We start from the raw sequence: 20,268 nt of genomic DNA on the forward strand, positions 1-20,268 counted from the left end.
TGACTATAAATTCTGGTGACATCAATTCCAGTGTATAGTTTATACATTATTGGAAGGTAAGTTACTGGTCTCTAGTTTTTAGCATAGCTTGCAGGTTCACTCCTAAAGAGGAGTGTCATTTTTCTAGTTGTTAACCAGGTTAGCATCTGTTTGAGGTATGCATATAATAGTTCTTACTCATGGCTAAATCTTCATATAAAGATGTTAATACGTTTAGCCAGATGTTAGGTGCTGCTTCTGGGCCTGAAGAGGAGTGTCATTTTTCTAGTTGTTAACCAGGTTTGCATCTGTTTGAGGTATGCATATAATAGTTCTTACTCATGGCTAAATCTTCATATAAAGATGTTAATACGTTTAGCCAGATGTTAGGTGCTGCTTCTGGGCCTGAGATTTTCCAGTTAGGAGCTTTTCTTAATTGTGTTTCAGTTTCTCTGGCCATTATTTCATCCCATTTTATACCCTGTACATTTGAACATCGTATTCTTTCATTTACTTCTTCTATCAATTCAGTATTGTTGTTATGTTCCACTGGATCTTCATAGATCTCCAAAATATATCTATTTCTTCTTTTTTGGTGTTGTTTCTATTCCTTTTGCCCTGTTTCTCAAGCCTCTACAAAACTTTTTCTGTCATCAATAAATTGCTCATTTTGTACTTTTCTTTTATTTATTTGCATAAATTCTAAGTTTTTCAGTCTCTGCTGAAATCTTTAGTTTATTATTTGCAATAATATACAATAGATCCTAGTCTGTTCTGATACTGCACATTGCCTTTACCATGTCTGTCTTTTTGAGTATTTTTGTTGATCTACTCCCTTTTCTGTACTCTTCTAACAGTGACACTTTTTGTCTTAATTGCTTTATAGTTTTCTCTATTTGACACTTCCACGAAGGCATTTGATTTCTCCCCTCCCTTTCTCTTACTGCCCTGTGTTTCATAGATTCATAGATTCATAGATTAGTACTAGGCTAACTGCCCTTGCGAGCCATTTTAAGCCTAGACAATTATCCCCTGTGAGATTCAAACCCTGTACCTTGTGTCTGTAAGGCAAACACCTTAACCATTAGGCCATCCTCCCAACCTGTGGTAAGTTTGCATTTGTTATTAATTTAACTGCACAGTAAAACATTCTATTTACTTCTGTAATGCTGCATGAATTTCTGTGAACAGTATTGTCTACTGTGTCCATTATCTTTATCAAACTTCTAACTTTTTGGGTCTTATTGACTATCTGTATTCTCTTTCTTTCATTGATCTTAATATGTCTATCTGTCTCTATTAAATCAAGCAACTCTTCCCTTAGATCATTTTCTTCTAATTTAAGGGTGCATTCTTTGTTATCCATTTCCTGAGGACTTCTTCTTTCAGCTTTTCCCGGTTAGAGATCACCACAGCGGATCACCTCTCTGCTCATGATTGGCAGTGGAGTTTTACGGTGTCGAGTTGACAGCCCAGTGCCCAACCTTCCACAGAAGGCGCACACACACACACTTACACACACACACACACACACACACACACACACACACACACACACACACACACACACACACACATGCCTACGGCCAATGTAGAGTGTCCAATCCACCTACAGCATGTCTTTGGGATGTGGGTGGAAACCGGAACACCCGGAGGAAACCCATGCAACCACAGGGAGGACATGCAGACTCCACACAGAAGGCACTGCAGACAAGGATCGAACCAGAGAACCTCTTGCTGTGAGGTGTATCTATTTCCTGAGGACATTCTACAGAAAGTTCCAGAACATCTTCCTGTGCCATATTATCTTCACTTTCATCCTGTGTTATCTGTTGCAGTTTTATATGGGAACTCACTGGTGTATCACTCCAAAACATTAACTGCATTGCAGTTGCCACTGTTTCCTGTTCCATCCCTTACTGTGCAAGTCCAGCTGAACCTTTGTACTGGTTTCCTATGGAAGGCTCCAAAGTAAATTTATATGGCAACTGATCAGATGCTGCCCACTCCATTGGTTTCTCCTTAATTATTCCATCATACTGTGATGTTATCAAAGATAGCTTTTCTAGACTAAATCATTCACTTCACAGATAATCCATAACTTCCGTTTCTGTTTCTTTAACTTCTCAGTTACTAATCCTCTTTTCTACTTTCCCCTTATTTTTTGTATTGTAAAATTTTCCATATCTGGATGCCTCTGTCTGTATTTCTCTTCAAATAACTTTGGTGCTGCTTTTTTGTATTGATTAGATTTGCTTTTTCCTTTGCATAAATATTACACCATATTCAATCTCTTTTTCTTTCAAATGTCCATATTTCTTCTTCAGATGTATCCTTCTCCTCCTGTTTCTCCTCGCTTGTGGGATTCATTGTTCCATCATGCTGTGATATTACCTGTGTTAGACTTTCTACACTAAATCCTTCAGTTCACAAATATTCCATAACTTCAGCTTCTGTTTTTTTTTTAACTTATACTTTATTTATCATCTATTTTACATTCTCCCTTTGTGATCTTATTTTTTGTAGTGTGAAATTTTCCATATTTGTGTGCCCTTGCCTGTATTTCTTTTTCAATATCTTTGGAGTTACTTTTTGTATTAAATAATTTGACTTTCTCCTTTGAATAAATGTTTTACCATATCATATATCTCTTTCATTCCCATGTCCATTTTTTTTATACCTTTCAAATATCTCTACATTTTGTTGTTTATATTTTTGCACTTCCTTGATCAATTCTTTTTACAAACAGCCCGAGGTTTATTGGTCTATATAATGTTTGTCATGATTCCATTGTATGAATGAACATACATTTGCATTTTAAGCTTTTGACAGCCTTTCTTGTGCAATTATTTTTCTTTCCTCTAATTACTCTCTGAATCTTTTTGGTGGCGGTGGCACGGCGGTAGCATTGTTACCTCACAGCAAGAGGTCCTCCCATTCGATTCTTGGCTTGGCTTGGGAGTGCCTTCTGTGTGGAGTCTGCATGTTCTCCCTGCGGTTGAGTAGCGTTCGAAAGACATGCATGCGTAAATGGGTGTGCCTTCATTGAAGGTTGGGCGTCAAGCTGGCACCTCAGCGTTTTGTAAAAATATACTGCCAATCATTAGCAGACTGGAGTTCCGCTGTGGTGACTCCTTACCTGGAAAAAGCCAAAAGACAAACAACAACTCTCTGAATCTTTTTGTATATCGTCTGTCTGGAAATTCTGGGCTTCTTGCAAAAAAGTAACAATACATAATTTCTTTCTTATTCACAACAGCCTACTCTGTCATCTTTGTGGCTCTTTTTTTGCTTGTCAGTTTTGTGGTTTTTGTAGACTACTACTACTTACTTCTACAACAAGGGGGGCATTCTTCCCCCTGAGCCTGGCCTAACCTCATTGTAGGAATTTTCTGTGTTCTTAAGAATTCTACACTGTCATTTTTTTCAAGCGCTGGTTCTAGTGTGCCTACTGGAACTGAGCAATTTTTTATCCTGGGACTTTTGCACCCAGCCATCTTTTTTATTTTGTAACCTACCAATGTCCATAATATATGCTATATAAGATACAGTCTATATATTAGTGTTGTCTTGGTGAGGTTTTGTAAAAACAGTGTCCACCTTGTGGAGATACTCACCAAGACTTGAGGATGAATTAAGTTCCAGCAATACTACTCACTTTTGCTTGCTGATTTTATCATCTCTCTGTTTGATCCCCAAACAGTATGTATTTTTGGATGTGGGTGGAATGTAAGTTTATTAAAATGTCACTGTAGTAAAAGATTATGACTACAGGAGCAGATACAAATATCTAAATCTTTATTCTATAGGTTATAGGCATTTAAGAGGAAGATTAATTCTAGAGTATAATACTTTTCGCAACACTGTATTCCAAATTGTATTTAGTATAGAGATTTACAAAAAGAATTTGCAAAAATGAAGAAGCATTGTGACACAGCAATATGAAATTGAAGACATACCTATATAAATCATTGTTAAGACAATCTTTTATTTCAAACCAGATGGCTATTTTGTGGAACAATACCACTTAATATCCATTCGTCTAATAACCTACAAATTTATAAAAATATATTGATGATTAAGTAGGAGCTGCAAAATCTAATCTGTTTCTAGTAGACACTGTTACAGAACGTGTATGTGTCTCTGTGCCATAACATTTTCATAACAAATAAAAAGACTAATGGCTTCCACAAGCTGACTACGAAGTTTTAATAAAGTAAATCCACAAGGATGAATCCACAAGGGTAAAAACAAGTACTTTAAGCGCTTTTCTTTTGTTCAAGGAACAAACTTCTTCAGAAGTAACAAACATCAGCAGCTGCAGGCAATTTAAGCACAAAAGTGCGGGAAAGTTATATTTACATTACCTATTAAACAAACAGTACATAGGAAAACTCTGTTCAAGTTTAAAAGTGTAGCATACAAAACATTCCTTATGTTAAAAAACATTATATGACACAAAAATATTGAATTGTCAGTAATAATTTAAAACCCACATGTGAATACGTTAAAATTAAGTTTCTTCTGTGTTATCTAAGGAGACTTTTCAGCTTTAGTAAGCTAGAAATTGAGCATGCTTCATTTAGACCAGGATAATAAAATGAGTTTAACCTGATCTGCCACAGTAATTCCATTTCTTCTAATTTGAAGGAAGCAGGACCCCCCCCCCCGATTGTCAGAAATAAAATTACTGATAACAATAAATTTAAATTTGTGAGATGGATTATAGTGGACGTGTCTTGCTAGGGCATTCTCCAACTTGTTATGTGAGATAGCATATTGATGTTCATATATCCTATTTCTAAGCCTGCATTCTGTTTTGCCCACGTAGAATGCAAAACAGTCAGTACACTTGGCCAAATGCACTAAAAATTTACTGTTACAATTAAATCTAGACTTCAGTTTGTAAGTGTTACCATTGATTGTGAAATAATTGTTACAATCAATGTATTTACAAAAGTTGCAACTTTCACATTTGAACATTCCTGTTGATCTAGATGTTACTGGAATGTGTCTCTCTAGTGCATTCTTTAAGTTCCTTCCTTTTTTGAAAACCACATGTGGCCTATGATCCAAACAATCAAGAACAGTTTGGTTAGTTCTAAAAAAACCCCAGTTCTTGTTGATCAAGTTTACAATAGTACTACTTTGGCTATTGAATGTAGTCACAAAACTAAATTTAAAGTCATGTTCATGGGCAATCAATTCCTCTGAATCAGAGGTAATTTGGCTATCTTCCACAAGGTTGTTACTCAATGTTACATGGTGAGCACATAAAATTGGTTTGAACCAATAAGTACTTCTTTTGTAAGTGACTTCCTCTATTAATGTGTCAACAAGTAAGTCTGGATATCCACAATGCTGAAACATCTGTTTCAAAAACTGACGTTCACTTTGAAAATCTGAATCTAAGCTAGAAATACGTGATGCTCTCACTAGCTGCCCTTTGACTACCGATCTTTTTTGGTGAAAAGGGTGACAGCTAGTGAAGTGAAGAAATGTATTAGAATAACTAGCTTTTCTGTAAATTTGCACTGTGAAAAAACAATCTAACCCATTCTTGTTTAACTGGATATCTAAATATGAAATGGATTCAGTCTGAAATGTGTATGTGAATTGTAAAAAACAAAATGAAATGTAATGAATAAGCAAGGATTTGAACTTCTTGAGCTTATGCTCAAACATTATTCACTAATGGCTGACAATATATCCAAATTCATTAAAGAGGTGGATGCTAAAGTCCTTCAAGACAGACAATTTGATCGATATAAGTATGAATACAGTAGGACGTTCACCATAACCAACATTTGGTTAAACTGAGTGCAAATAAAACAAAGAAATTGCAATGTGACTGTAATTCATACAAGCAAGGGGCTGTCTATCCACCTCCACCAGCAGCACAGATGTGGCAATTAGGTTACTCCTTTACTGAGTCGACCACGAATGATTTACAGCGATCAGGTGGCTATGTTGCACCTACACCTTTAAATTCAGTGAACAAACAGGTTGTCCAGTCAGGACAACTAGTAGACACGTATGACAATCAAATTCCTGTCAACTCAACTAATTCTGGTCTACCAGATACAGAAGGAGTGCGTAGAAGTGAAAGACTGAAAAATGCCACACGGGTGAATTACTATTATAACAATAAGCTGCAGTATTATAATCAACAATACAGTTGCCCTAATAATAACAACAATAACCACGACAGTCATCAGCAGGATTTTCAGAGGTTCAACACTTTAGGGGCCAGACCGAAGCAACAACAGAGGGGAATGAGACCACCAAGGTGACTGTTGACCAGGCTATGAACGGCACACTGGGGTCTATTGACAGTGATAGCTTATCACTCTCAATTCAACATCAAGAGTCAACCTCAGCATTGACCATAGATCCCTCTCAACTTATTGACATAATTCCAGTTAGTGGACAAAGGTTAGAATCGTTCAACGACTCAAAGCCTTCCCATCCTTCTATCATTTTTAATAAAGACAATGACTTTAGAGTGTACAATTTTTCTGACAGTTTTATTTCCTCTAACATTGTTGATGTTTTAGCAAAAGGACAGACGTATGTTCCTTGGCACAACATGGACATTGCTAAATCTATTTTAGAGTTGAAATTATTCACCAGGAAACTGAACTTGGGTTTATTCTTCATGAATGCTCCTGATAACAGGGTCCATAATACTTTTCAAGTTCCTAGTACCTTTAATCCCCCCCTCCACCCTCTGGTGAAAGTATTTGAACAGGCTAATGAGCTAGATTTTTGGAATTTGTTTAAAAATAAAAAACATAGTAGGAACCAAGAACATATAGATGAGGAAGATTCCATTAAATATATTCAATCACAAAATATTAGGGTCTGTAAACCAGACAAAGGTGGGGGATTGGTGATTTTTGACAAAGCTGATTATGTGGCCCGTATGTCATCCCTTCTAGATACCAATACCTATTTGGTAAGCTCAAGAACAGAAGTAAATAAGACATACAGTTTGATAAAATCTTGCTTGTATGAACTATTTATTGAAGGACGAATTGATCAAGAAGTCTTTAACTACATTAGTTGTTCATTTCCCAAATATCCAACACTTTTTGGGATTCCTAAAATCCACAAAAATGTGGAGAATCCCCCAATGAGACCGCTCATTGATGGGCGTGGGTCACCCACCTATGCATGTGCAAAACTGGTTGACTCCATGTTGAAGAAATACATTCTGTTGGAGCCACAGATTTGTAAAGATTCGTGGTCCTTTTTATCGAAAATCAATGAAATTGCTTTCGATAGTGAGTTCAATTTTCTGACTATCGACGTAAAGGACCTGTACACATGCATTCCTCACGACATCAGTACTGAGTGGGTGGCCCAAGTCATGATGAGACATAATGCACCAAGAGGTGACATTTCCTCGGTAATGGAACTGTTGGACCTTATTTTGTCCAACAATTTCTTTATTTTTGATGACAACTTCTTTCTCCAGAAAGTGGGTTTAGCAATGGGATCACCTTGCGGAGCAAGTGTTGCAAACTTAGTAATGGCTCAATGGGAGTTTAACCAAGTATTTTCAGCTAGTTTAACACCTGCCCCTATTGCTTATTATACCCGCTTTTTGGATGACATCTTCATTTTGTTAAAAGGCGATGCGGAATGTGCATCTGAATTGGTTGAGAGCTTTAATGTGTCAACAAGTTTTTTACAATTCACATACACATTTCAGACTGAATCCATTTCATATTTAGATATCCAGTTAAACAAGAACAGGTTAGATTGTTTTTTCACAGCACAAATGTACAGAAAAGCTAGTTATTCTAATACATTTCTTCACTTCACTAGCTGTCACTCTTTTCACCAAAAAAGATCGGTAGTCAAAGGGCAGCTAGTGAGAGCATCACGTATTTCTAGCTTAGATTCAGATTTTCAAAGTGAATGTCAGTTTTTGAAACAGATGTTTCAACATCGTGGATATCCAGACTTACTTGTTGACACATTAATAGAGGAAGTCACTTACAAAAGAAGTACTTATTGGTTCAAACCAATTTTATGTGCTCACCATGTAACATTGAGTAACGACCTTGTGGAAGATAGTCAAATTACTTCTGATTCAGAGGAATTGATTGCCCATGAACATGACTTTAAATTTAGTTTTGTGACTACATTCAATAGCCAAAGTAGTACTGTTGTAAACTTGATCAACAAGAACTGGGTTTTTTTTAGAACTAACCAAACTGTTCTTGATTGTTTGGATCATAGGCCACATGTGGTTTTCAAGAAAGGAAGGAACTTAAAGAATGCACTAGAGAGACACATTCCAGTAACATCTAGATCAACAGGAATGTTCAAATGTGAAAGTTGCAACTTTTGTAAATACATTGATTGTAACAATTATTTCACAATCAATGGTAACACTTACAAACTGAAGTCTAGATTTAATTGTAACAGTAAATTTTTAGTGCATTTGGCCAAGTGTACTGACTGTTTTGCATTCTACGTGGGCAAAACAGAATGCAGGCTTAGAGATAGGATATATGAACATCAATATGCTATCTCACATAACAAGTTGGAGAATGCCCTAGCAAGACACGTCCACTCTAATCCATCTCACAAATTTAAATTTATTGTTATCAGTAATTTTATTTCTGACAATCGGGGGGGGGGGGTCCTGCTTCCTTCAAATTAGAAGAAATGGAATTACTGTGGCAGATCAGGTTAAACTCATTTTATTATCCTGGTCTAAATGAAGCATGCTCAATTTCTAGCTTACTAAAGCTGAAAAGTCTCCTTAGATAACACAGAAGAAACTTAATTTTAACGTATTCACATGTGGGTTTTAAATTATTACTGACAATTCAATATTTTTGTGTCATATAATGTTTTTTAACATAAGGAATGTTTTGTATGCTACACTTTTAAACTTGAACAGAGTTTTCCTATGTACTGTTTGTTTAATAGGTAATGTAAATATAACTTTCCCGCACTTTTGTGCTTAAATTGCCTGCAGCTGCTGATGTTTGTTACTTCTGAAGAAGTTTGTTCCTTGAACAAAAGAAAAGCGCTTAAAGTACTTGTTTTTACCCTTGTGGATTCATCCTTGTGGATTTACTTTATTAAAACTTCGTAGTCAGCTTGTGGAAGCCGTTAGTCTTTTTATTTGTTATTCTAAGTTTGTTTGTGCCTCCAGTTTTAAGCCATAACATTTTCATATTTAACTCATAATATTCCTTCTGGTGCAATTGTTCTTGTTGACAAACAGAAGGTTACTGTTAGCTGCCTGTCGGGAGCCAGAATCTGCCACATAACACAAGCACTCAGGTCACACCAGAACAAGTACAAATATGAATCTGTCATTGTTCATGTTGGTGTGAATGACCTGAGATGTACTTCCCTGGACTACATGAAAAGAGACATGGAAGAGCTCTCTGATCATGTAGCCCAGGCTGGTATGACCCTGACCCTGAGTAGCATCCTGCCCTCACCAAGAATGATACCTCAGTATAAAGAAAAAATGATCAATTTCAACAATTGGCTAAGCTTCTGGTATCATTCAAAGGGGATCCAGTGTCTGTCAGCCTGGGATGACATGCTTGACAAGCCGCATTGCTTCGCAAGAGACAGCTTGCACCTGTCACCCCTTGGCTTTCAAATACTGACCAAGGCTCTTGCTGCCCCCATAGTGCCTTTTTTAGGCAAAGATCAAAAATCAAACCCACCTCCATAAACAGCACAACTAACAAAAAACTGAGGGTTATGCTCTCAATGCTAGGAGTTTAAATCTCAAAATGCATGTGCTCGAAGCACTCCTCATTATGGAGAACGTTGACATTTGTGCAGTAACTAAAACCTGGTTCAAGGCTCCAGAGAGCACCCCAGCACTACCAGGCTACAACTCACACCACATGTTTTGGTCACAGAACACAGACCAAAACACAAAAGGAGGGGGTGTATCCATATTCATCAAGGATACCTACACCTCCAGGTTAGTGGCGCAACCTGATACCTCTGAGATCATCCATGTGCAACTAACATCGGGCAAATCTGCAAAGTAAATTGTGGCCTGCTACAGATCACCCTCCATGACCCAGGACTACCACTCCACCTTTCTGGAGACACTGGAAAACATGAAGGTCCTACTGAACACCCTGATATTAGGCAATTTTAATTACCCTACCATTAACTGAGAAAACTACTTGAATACAAACTCCCAGGCCCAGCACTTCCTGGAATTCATCAACTCAAATGCCCTGGATCAGCTGGTAAACTCCCCTACAAGAGGGGAAAACATATTGGACCTGGTCATCACAAACATGGGCGACAGGTGTTCCACACTGGAGGTCAACCCATCACTGGTTAGATCAGACCATAAACTAATCACTCTGGATGTCCACACCCCACCACCACCCCCAACTAAGGAAACCACAGTAAAAAAAATTTCTAAAGCAAACTTCACCTTACTTAAGACAGAGGCGGTAAGTTTCACAGCACCCACGCTAATGGATAATGCTGCCCTAGATGCAGAAACCTTTACAAATGCACTCTATGAGCACCTACAAGGATGCGAGGATTGTGCCATCCCTAGCAAAACCAAGACTCACTCCTTTAAGAGAAGGAAATCAGTCTGGTGGACCCCTGCCATAAACAGGCTATACAATAAAAGGAGGAAACTAGTTCAGAAAAAAAAAGCAAATCCCAAGAAGGAAAGACATCCCTGATCAGTACCAGTAAGAAACTAAGATCCCTCATAAAATCATTCAAGGCTAACTTAAAAAAAAAATAGCCAAGGATTCAAAAGGTAACCACAAAGCCTTCTTTAGCTATGTTAAGAATCTAAGTGGCAACTCGCAGATATGCACTGAACTAGTGCAAAATAGCACAAAATATACTGAACCTACTGATATTGCCAACATCCTGGCAGATAGATTCAGTGCAAATTTCACCCCCCTCTCACCCCCAAAAGGAAAAGTGTAGTGTCCAGGAAATCACAGATGCACAGGTGAAAATAGCCCTTTCAAAAGCCAAAAACACAGCATCAGTGGGGCCAGATGGTGTCTCAGGCTGTGTCTTGCACGAACTACAGAACAAACTAACCCACCACCTAAACACGCTGTTCAACCTCAGCCTCTCCACAGGCTACGTGCCCATAGAATGGTGCACAGCAATGGTTATTCCACTCCACAAAGGAAGATCCACTACTGACCTTGATAACTATTGCCCCCATAAGCCTGACTAGCCTGGTCTGCAAGGCTATGGAGGGCATCATCATGGAACTCATTAACAAAGACATTGGGAACCTCCAAACACTTGACCCAACCCAGTTCGGCTTTGTTAAGGGCAGATCATGCCTACTAAACCTGGTTGACTTCTTCGAGACAGTCACCAAGGCCATAGATGAGGGAAATGTTGTTCACACAGCCTATCTTGACCTCACCAAGGCTTACTACACCATTCCCCACTCGGGAATTACAGAAAAACTCACCAGCCTGAACATAAACCCCTACGTCACAACATGGGTTGCCAACTGACTTACAGACAGAACTCACATGGTAAGAATAGTGGGCTCCAGGTCCGACTCTAAACCAGTAACAAGTGGTGTCCCACAAAGCTCAGTCCTGGGACCACTACTGTTCGGCATATACTTCTCAGAAGTACAGACAAACACAGGAGGACTATGGCTAACCAAGTTTGCCGATGACTGCAAACTAGGAGCCATAATTAACTCTCTGGCTGACATGGGCATCCTCCAAAAGGGCCTTACTGAGATGGACACCTGGTGTCAAACTCATGGCCTCAAGCTAAATGCCAAAAAATGCATAGTCATCCTGTTTGGGAAAAACAAAACACCCACGAATTAGCACATAGATGGCAGCCCCCTTAATACAGAAGAGGTAATAAGAGATCTGGGGACCCAGGTAGATAGTAATCTCTCCTTTGACAATCATATTTCCAAAGTAGTTAGAAAATCCTTCTATGTGGCCCATCTAATTACTAAAGGGTTTACATCGAGAAATAAAGAGGTTACAGTGCCCCTCTACTCATCACTCATCAGACCCATCATAGAGTACAATGCCCCATTTGGAATGTACCTCACAAGACACTTCCAACAGCTGGAAAGACCACAAAAGTACCTCACCAAGAGGATTACTGGCCTCAAACATATGTCCTATGCAGCCCGACTGAAAAAACTCTGACTGTACTCAGTGGCATATCGCTTACTCAGAGGTGATTTCTGCCTGACTTCCAAAGCCCTGTCCAACTCAGAATTGATGGACATGCTCCACCTAAAGAAATCCAAGTCACTGCAAGCCACGCGCTCTAGTGAGCTAAACTTCACCACAACAATAAATAGAACATTTTGGAGGGATAGATTCCTGTCACAGAGTCTCCCCGTGCTTTGGAACAAAATTCCAAACTACATTAGGCAGAACCCCTCACTAACACTCTTCAAGAGAAACACTGACGAGTGGATGGGTAACAGAGAATACACCCTTGGGATCACTTCGTTGGCTCTGCTTGACTGAGGATCAGTTAATTAATCAATGGGGTGGCGAAAGCCGACACACTCTGGCTAGGCTTATAAATGCCCTCAGGCAGATATCCTAGTACCTACCTATGAACCTACGAACCTATGAATACACTTTAATATTTTTGCAACTGTTCTGCAACTCAAACAGGCTTTATACTCAGTGTCAGTCTCTGCATATATTTATTTGTCCTCGTGTTAAGCTGTTTGAGCGAACTTATGCAATGTTTCTGTCTTCAGTCAATATCCATGACAAAGGAATGTTCACCTGTAAATTATAGTTGAATGACACATAATGGGTGATTAAACATGAGAACCTTTAAGAAATCATTTAACAGAATTCTAAAGTAGAATAAAATCTGATAGTAAAAATAACGATCACTAAAACTTCCACATCTGTTTTAAGGGTTCTGATACACATTTATATTTAAAGATTATGAATTCCTTACTAAGAAACTGAATAGTATGCTGGCTCCCCCTCCCTCTTTGTAATTAATTTCCTGCTGTCACAAGACTAACACTGTTAAGTCTTGAAAATGCAATGGGGAACTGTGAAGATTGGACAAAGACAGGCGAAGGCTTCCAGCCTAGTCAAACAGAATTTAATACATAATTCTATCATTTGTATAAATAAATGTAAAATACAGGCGTGTGTTTTTAAATGAAAGAAAAACACTGTAAAATGTGAAATTCAAGATTGTTACAACATTGCCCCTTGCTGTAAAGAAAAACTAAGTCAAGCCTTTCAAATGTGCCTTTTGAAATTGAAATGATTTTATGACATTCTTTGATCTTTAAAGTTGGTTCCGGTCAGGCTGGCTGAAGACATTCTGTCTATTGTGTTAAATAAGGACTAATTGCTAGAATGTATATGTGAAATGCCTTTTAGTGTTGTGTTCTCCTGTGCAGGTGTTAGCTTGCTAAATAATGTAAATGGAGTTTCTATTAGCCTAGGAATTCAGAGCAGGTGTCAAGATGATGCAATATGAATACTGGGAAAACCTAAGTCTCAAAAATTATGTGATCTGGGGAGGACCCAGAGACATGTTTGTTAGTGATGTTTTATAAACTGTGTCTCAGAGATTAATAGGAAAAGCATTTTGACTTTGGACATCTAACCCAGCACTGCTTATGCTCTTTATGTATGTAAGTAGGATTGTAGCACTGTGTTTTCTCTTAAGATTAGCTAAAGATTAGAAAGTTAGATTAAGTATTTTTCTGTGTAATCAGATTTTTCCTACGATATTATTTTAAGTTTCTGTGTGATCTCTGAACTCTTGGATATCTCTGTGGTGCAGTAGTTTTGTCTTGTGCTTTAATTATTTATTATTAAATATTTTTAAAACCTTCTGTCTGTGGCTGATTTGTGTAGAGATAAGCTCTAAAATACAATGCATATTTATATAGGGTTTATTGTAATAGGCCACTCTGATAAGCCTTAGACTGTATAGTCACATTACCATTAGATTATAATATTGCACAGTAATAATTGGACACCCTTTTAAGGGCCTTTTAGTAGCTGATATTATTAGCTGGGTGGTGGCAGGGATTACTACCGTATGGTCTGGGCAAAGGTGCACAGCTGGTGAATCTTTGTCAGACTTTCCCAGAAGTGTCTGTGAAGTTGTATAAATACTTATCTCAAAGTGTGTGTGTATTGTGTCAGCTACTTGGGCAGGGACACAAAGCACTGGTTGGACAGAGAGGGTACTGGAGGTTTTAGCTTGCCCAGCTAGGCTGAGACCTGGACCCTATAGCTGTGCCAGTGGGGAGTCTTATTGGGGACCTGGTGAGTAAGCGAGCAACCAGCCCCAGACTGACTGTGATCTTTAAGTGCACTTAAGGGAAATTGTACTTTACTGTGTATATTAGTTATCCTTTTCTCTTCTATGAGATGACCTCCCTGGTGTTAGTGGAGAGAATTGAGGCTCCTTGATTGCTGGGCCAGGGCACGGTCGTCACAAGTTTTTGGCAGTGGTGGGATCTACTTCACATACGAATTGGCTTGTAGTGGTGTGGGTAGAGTGAATACCTGTAGTTTATGTACAGTGATCTCTAAAAGTGTTTTGTACTCTAAAAGAGCAACTCAGTGTATACTCAGAGTTCAGATCACATTTGTTTTATTTCTTTTGTTAGCTTAGTGTTAGTCAGGGTGAGCAGGCAGCATGTTAGCAGAAGAGTATGGAAAGTTAACAAGGAGCCAGCTGGCGGAGATGTGCCAGGCTAGGGGACTGGTTCATGGAAACCTGACTAAAGCAGACCTGATGGCAGCCTTGGTTACAGCTGTATCAGAGAACAAGAGCCCGTTGGACAATCAGACTGACAGTGGAGATACAATATCCTCGGAGAATGGACAGCTCAACCCTTCTGCAGTGGATTTAAAAATCCAGCTGGAGCTAAAGAGACTTGAGTTGGAGGCCAGGCATATGGAACTGAAAGCAGCCGAGAGAATGAGGAGCCTAGAAGCTGAAGAACAGAAATGGCAGAGAAAGCATGAGAGGGAAATGCTGACTCTTTACCACAGTCATGGAGGTAATGGGGAAGGGAGTAACTGGACCCCAGAAGCACAAAAGGTCAGTGAATTTCTTCCACAGTTTAAAAAGGGGAATAATTTTGATAGCTTCATTCATATGTTTGTGCGGGTTTGTAAACAGTATGAAGTTGAGCAAAGGCTCTGGGTACGGTTCCTGACCCCCTTACTCCATGGTAAAGCTGTAACTTCTTTAGCAAAAATGCATGACACTGACTGTTTTGATTATACTGCTGCAAAAATACATTTGTTACAATGTTTTAAGCTAACACCTGAAATGTATAGGAAAAAGTTTTGTGAGCACAGACTCAAGGCAGAAGAAAATGTATGTGAATATGTTGTTGAACGGAGCACTTATTTTCATAGCTGGGTGAGTGGATGTCAGATCACCACTTTTGAAGGGCTGGCAGACCTTTTGGTAAGGGAACAAGCCCTTAGCACTTTGCCTGAGGACATGAGGATCTGGTTATCTGAAAAAACAGTGTGCTACTTCAGAGGAGTTGGGGAAGAAGGGAGACCTTTACCTAGCAAGCAGGACAGCCCTGCATAGGAAAGGGACCCCAAGTACTGCTCATGGGACTAAAGGAACCCATGATGGGCAGCACAGACTGCCCCAAACAGAATCCGCCAGTAGAAGGGGAAGCCACTAGTCCAGGTACATGTCCAGGAGCTAGGGTTAAATGTTTTGAATGCAACCAGTGGGGCCATGTGGCATACAGGTGTCCACGGAGGCAAGGCAGGGAACCAAAAGTGAGGGTGCCAGTAAGTGGGAAAGACAAAATACCAATAATGGGTTGTCTTGAGACAACCGGAATATGGAACTACCATCCTGCAGATGTCCTGAGAGGGAAGGACTTGGATGAGGCAGTACTACGTAGTTATGCAGTTACATGTAGTGAGGCTAGGAGACAAGCATGTGGGTCTGGTAGCCTGGGGGAGACCCAGACAGACTGCATACTTGCAGCCAGGACTGCTGAGGTGGTTACTTCAGGGAGTGACCTACGCTGTAGCAGTGAGACTGAATGTGAGCCAAAGTTGCTTGTGGGTACCGATGCTCCCTTGGACAGGATGACTGCAAAGGTAGAGGTGAGTAGTAGTACCCAGGCTGACAGTGAGGCACCACTGTCAGAGGATACCAGACTTCCTGTGGAAGGGGAGCTGGGAAGGGTCACAAGGAGAGACTTGAGACAGGCTCAGCTCTCAGACCCTACATTGCAAGGTCTGAGGCAGGTAGCTAGGGAGGCACCAGATTCTCAAGGGATACTGGAATAAAGGGTTACTGTACAGAGAGTGGACCTCTGAGGGAGGGATAGAAGGTGAGAGAGTACAGCAGTTGGTAGTGCCTAGAGCTTACCTTCTGGTGCTTTTAGCCATAGCCCATGAAATTCTCTTTGCAGATCATATGGGCATAAACTGTACAAAGAGGCATATTATGTAAAACTTCTATTGGCCTGGAATTTCCAGAGATGTAACAGGGTACTATAGGACCTGTGAGCAGTGCCAAAAGGTAGGCCAGGCAGGAAACAAGATGAGAGCTCCTTTGATCCATTTGCCTGTGATTGAGGAGCCATTTTAGAGGGTAGCAATGGATATTGTGGGTCCCCTGAATACCCCAAGTTCTACAGGGAAAAATTATATCCTAGTGATTGTAGATTATGCTACACGATACCCTGAGGCAGTGGCTTTGTCCTCCTTTGAGGCAGAGAAGGTGGCAAATGCTTTGCTAGAGATTTTCAGCAGGGTAGGTTTCCCAAAGGAAATACTGTCTGACAAAGGTGCCATTTTTATGTCAGACCTGCTGGCTTGTTTATGGATGTCCTGTGGGGTGAAGCACATGAAGACCACCCCCTACCACCCCCAGACTAATGGTCTTGTTGAGAGGTTAAACTCTACAATTAAGTTCATGCGATGGGCATTTGCAGATCAGTTTAAAAGGGAGTGGGACAAATATTTGCCCCATATGTTGTTTGCTTACAGAGAGGTTCCCTAGGAATCCACAGGTTTGCACCCTTTGAGTTGCTGTATGGGCATAGGGTGAGGGGACCTCTAGATTTAACTTGAAATGAGTGGGAAGGTGAGTTTGAGTCTCACAAGGAGTCTGTTGTGGCATATGTCCTAAACCTCAGGACAAGGCTCAGGGAACTCAGGGCTTGGCCCAGGAGAACCTGGCAGAAGCCCAACAACAGAAAAAGGTGTGGTATGACAGGGATGCTCGAGCTAGAGAGTATGCTGTAGGGCAGCAGGTGATGGTTCTCATTCCTGTCAGACACAACAAGTTGCAAGCAACTTGGGAGGGACCCTACAAGGTGGTAAAAAAGGTAAGTGATGTTAACTACATGGTGGAAGTGCTTGGCAGATGGCAGGGGCACAAATTGTATCATGTTAACATGATGAAACCTTACCATGACAGGGAGGCCCTTGTGCTGAGCATTTGCAGTGAATTGCAGGAGGAGTCTGAGGGAGATCTGGGGACTGATCTCCTCAGTGAGGCTCGGGCTGACACCTCGGTGGAAGGGGTAGCAATGTCCCAGCAGCTACCTCCTAGCCAGGTTCAAGAAATCCAAGCAGTGTTGCAGGAGTTTGGGGGCATGTTCACCAGGAAACCAGGGTGAACCCACCTGGTGCAGCACCAGGTGGATACAGGATCCCAAAAGCCTATCAGGTAGGCCCCTTAGGCCTGAGAGAGTCAAACAGACTCTGAGGGAAGAGGTTCAGGAGACCTTGGAACTAGGGGTGATCCAAGAGTCCAACAGTCCCTGGGCCTCACCAGTGGGGTTGGTGCCAAAGATGGATGGCAGCAATAAGTTCTGTGTGGATTACAGGAAATTAAATAGTCACACAGAGTCAGATGTTTAACCCATGCCTAGGACAGATGAGGCCCTAGAGCAGCTGGGTTGGGCTAAGTATCTTATAACCATTGATCTTACAAAGGGTTACTGGCAGGTGCCCTTGACTCCCAGTGCTAGAGAGAAGTCAGCCTTTGTGACTCCTTTTGGCTTTTACGAGTTCACAAAGATGCCCTTTGGGATGAAAAATGCCCTAGTGACTTTTAAGAGGTTGGTAGATCATGTCTTAGCAGGAGCAGGAGGGTTTGCTCTTGCTTACATGGATGACATTGCTATCTACAGTCATTCTTGGCAAGAATACCTTCAGCATGTCAGGGAGGTGCTGGGCAGACTACAGAGGGCAGGATTGACCATTAAGCCGAGCAAATGTCAGGTGGGTATGGCAGAGGTCTCCTACATAGGACATAGAGTGGGGAGTGGTAAGATAAAGCCAAAACCTGCCAAAGTGGAAGCTATTCAGGCATGGCTTGCACCTGTTACCAAAAAGCAGGTGAGGGCATTCTTGGGGACAGCAGGGTACTACAGAAAGTTCGTTCCCAATTATAGTACCATAGCTGTTCCCCTCACAGACTTGACAAGGAAGAACAGGCCAGATAAGGTAGTGTGGACCCCAACATGTGAGCAGGCATTTCAGAAGCTTAAGGGAGGCTTTGGGAGGACCCCCTGTGTTAGCCAGTCCAGACTACAGCAAAGAATTTGTTGTGCAGGTGGATGCTTCAAACTATGGGGTGGGGGCTGTATGTAGCCAGATTTCTTCAGAGGGAGAAGAGCACCCAGTGGTTTATCTCAGTCATAGGTTCCAATCCAGGGATGAATGCTATGCAGCAGTGGAAAAGGAATGTCTAGCCATAGTGTGGGCACTACAAAAACTTCAGCCTTATCTGTATGGAAGAAAATTCACTGTGATGACAGATCACAACCCTCTAACATGGTTAAACAGAGCCAGTCAGCAAAATGCCAAGTTGCTAAGATGGAGCCTGGGGTTGCAATCATATGATATGTCAGTGCAGCACCACAGTGGGAGTAGCAATGCCAATGCAGATGAGCTCTCAAGATAGGGAATGGGGTGAGGTACACCCAGATGTACCTGACACTCTCAAACAAAGTTTCTCAAGGGTCACTTGAAAAACTTGCTTGAGTTCCTGGGGGGGGGGGGATATGTAAAGATTGGACAAAGACAGGTGAAGGCAGCCAGCCTAGTCAAATAGAATTTAATACATAATTCCATCATTTGTATAAATAAATGTAAAATACAGGTGTGTGTTTTTAAATGAAAGAAAAACACTGTAAAATGTGAAATTCAAGATTGTTACAACATTGCCCCCTTGCTGTAAAGAAAAACTAAGTCAAGCTTTTCAAATGTGTCCTTTGAAATTGAAATGATTTTATGACATTCTTTGATCTTTAAAGTTGGTTCCGGTCAGGCTGGCTGAAGACATTCTGTCTATTGTGTTAACTAAGGACTAATTTCTAGAGTGTATATGTGAAATGCCTTTTAGTGTTGTATTCTCCTGTGCAGGTGTTAGCTTGCTAAATAATATAAATGGAGTTTCTATTAGCCTGGGAACTCAGAGCAGGTGTCAAGATGATGAAATATGAATACTGGGAAAACCTAAGTGTCAAAAATTATGTAATCTGGGGAGGACCCAGAGACATGTTTGTTAGTGATGTTTTATAAACTGTGTCTCAGAGAAACAGGAAAAACATTTTGACTTTGGACATCTAACCCAGTACTGCTTATGCTCTTTATGTATGTAAGTAGGATTGTAGCACTGTGTTTTCTCTTAAGATTAGCTAAAATTAGAAAGTTAGATTAAGTATTTATCTGTGTAATCAGATCATTCCTACAATATTATTTTAAGTTTCTGTGTGATCTCTGAACTCTTAGATATCTCTGTTCTTGTGTTTTAATTATTTATTATTAAATATTTTTAAAACCTTCTATCTGTGGCTGAGTTGTGTAGAGATAAGCTCTAGAATACACTGCATATTTATATAGAGTTTATTGTAATAGGCCACACTGATAAGCCTTAGACTGTATAGTCACATTACCATTGGATTATAATATTACACGGTAATAACTGGAGACCCTTTTAAGGGCCTTTTAGTAGCTGATATTATTAGCTGGGTGATGGCAGGCATTACTACCATATGGTCTGGGCAAAGAGGCATAGCTGGAGAATCCATGTCAGCATTTCCTAGGAGTATCTGTGAAGTTGTATAAATACTTACCTCAAAGTGTGTGTGTGTTGTGTCAGCTACTTGGGCAGGGACATGAAACACTGGTTAGACAGAGAGGGTACTGGAGGTTTTAGCTTGCCCAGCTAGGCTGAGATCTGGACCCTATAACTGTGCCAGTGGGGAGTCTTATTGGGGACCTGGTGAGCAAGGGAGCAACC

Source organism: Protopterus annectens, chromosome 14.part0, assembly GCF_019279795.1.
Source record: "Protopterus annectens isolate FY-2018-M chromosome 14.part0, PAN1.0, whole genome shotgun sequence".
In the NCBI taxonomy this organism is placed as follows: domain Eukaryota; kingdom Metazoa; phylum Chordata; order Ceratodontiformes; family Protopteridae; genus Protopterus; species Protopterus annectens.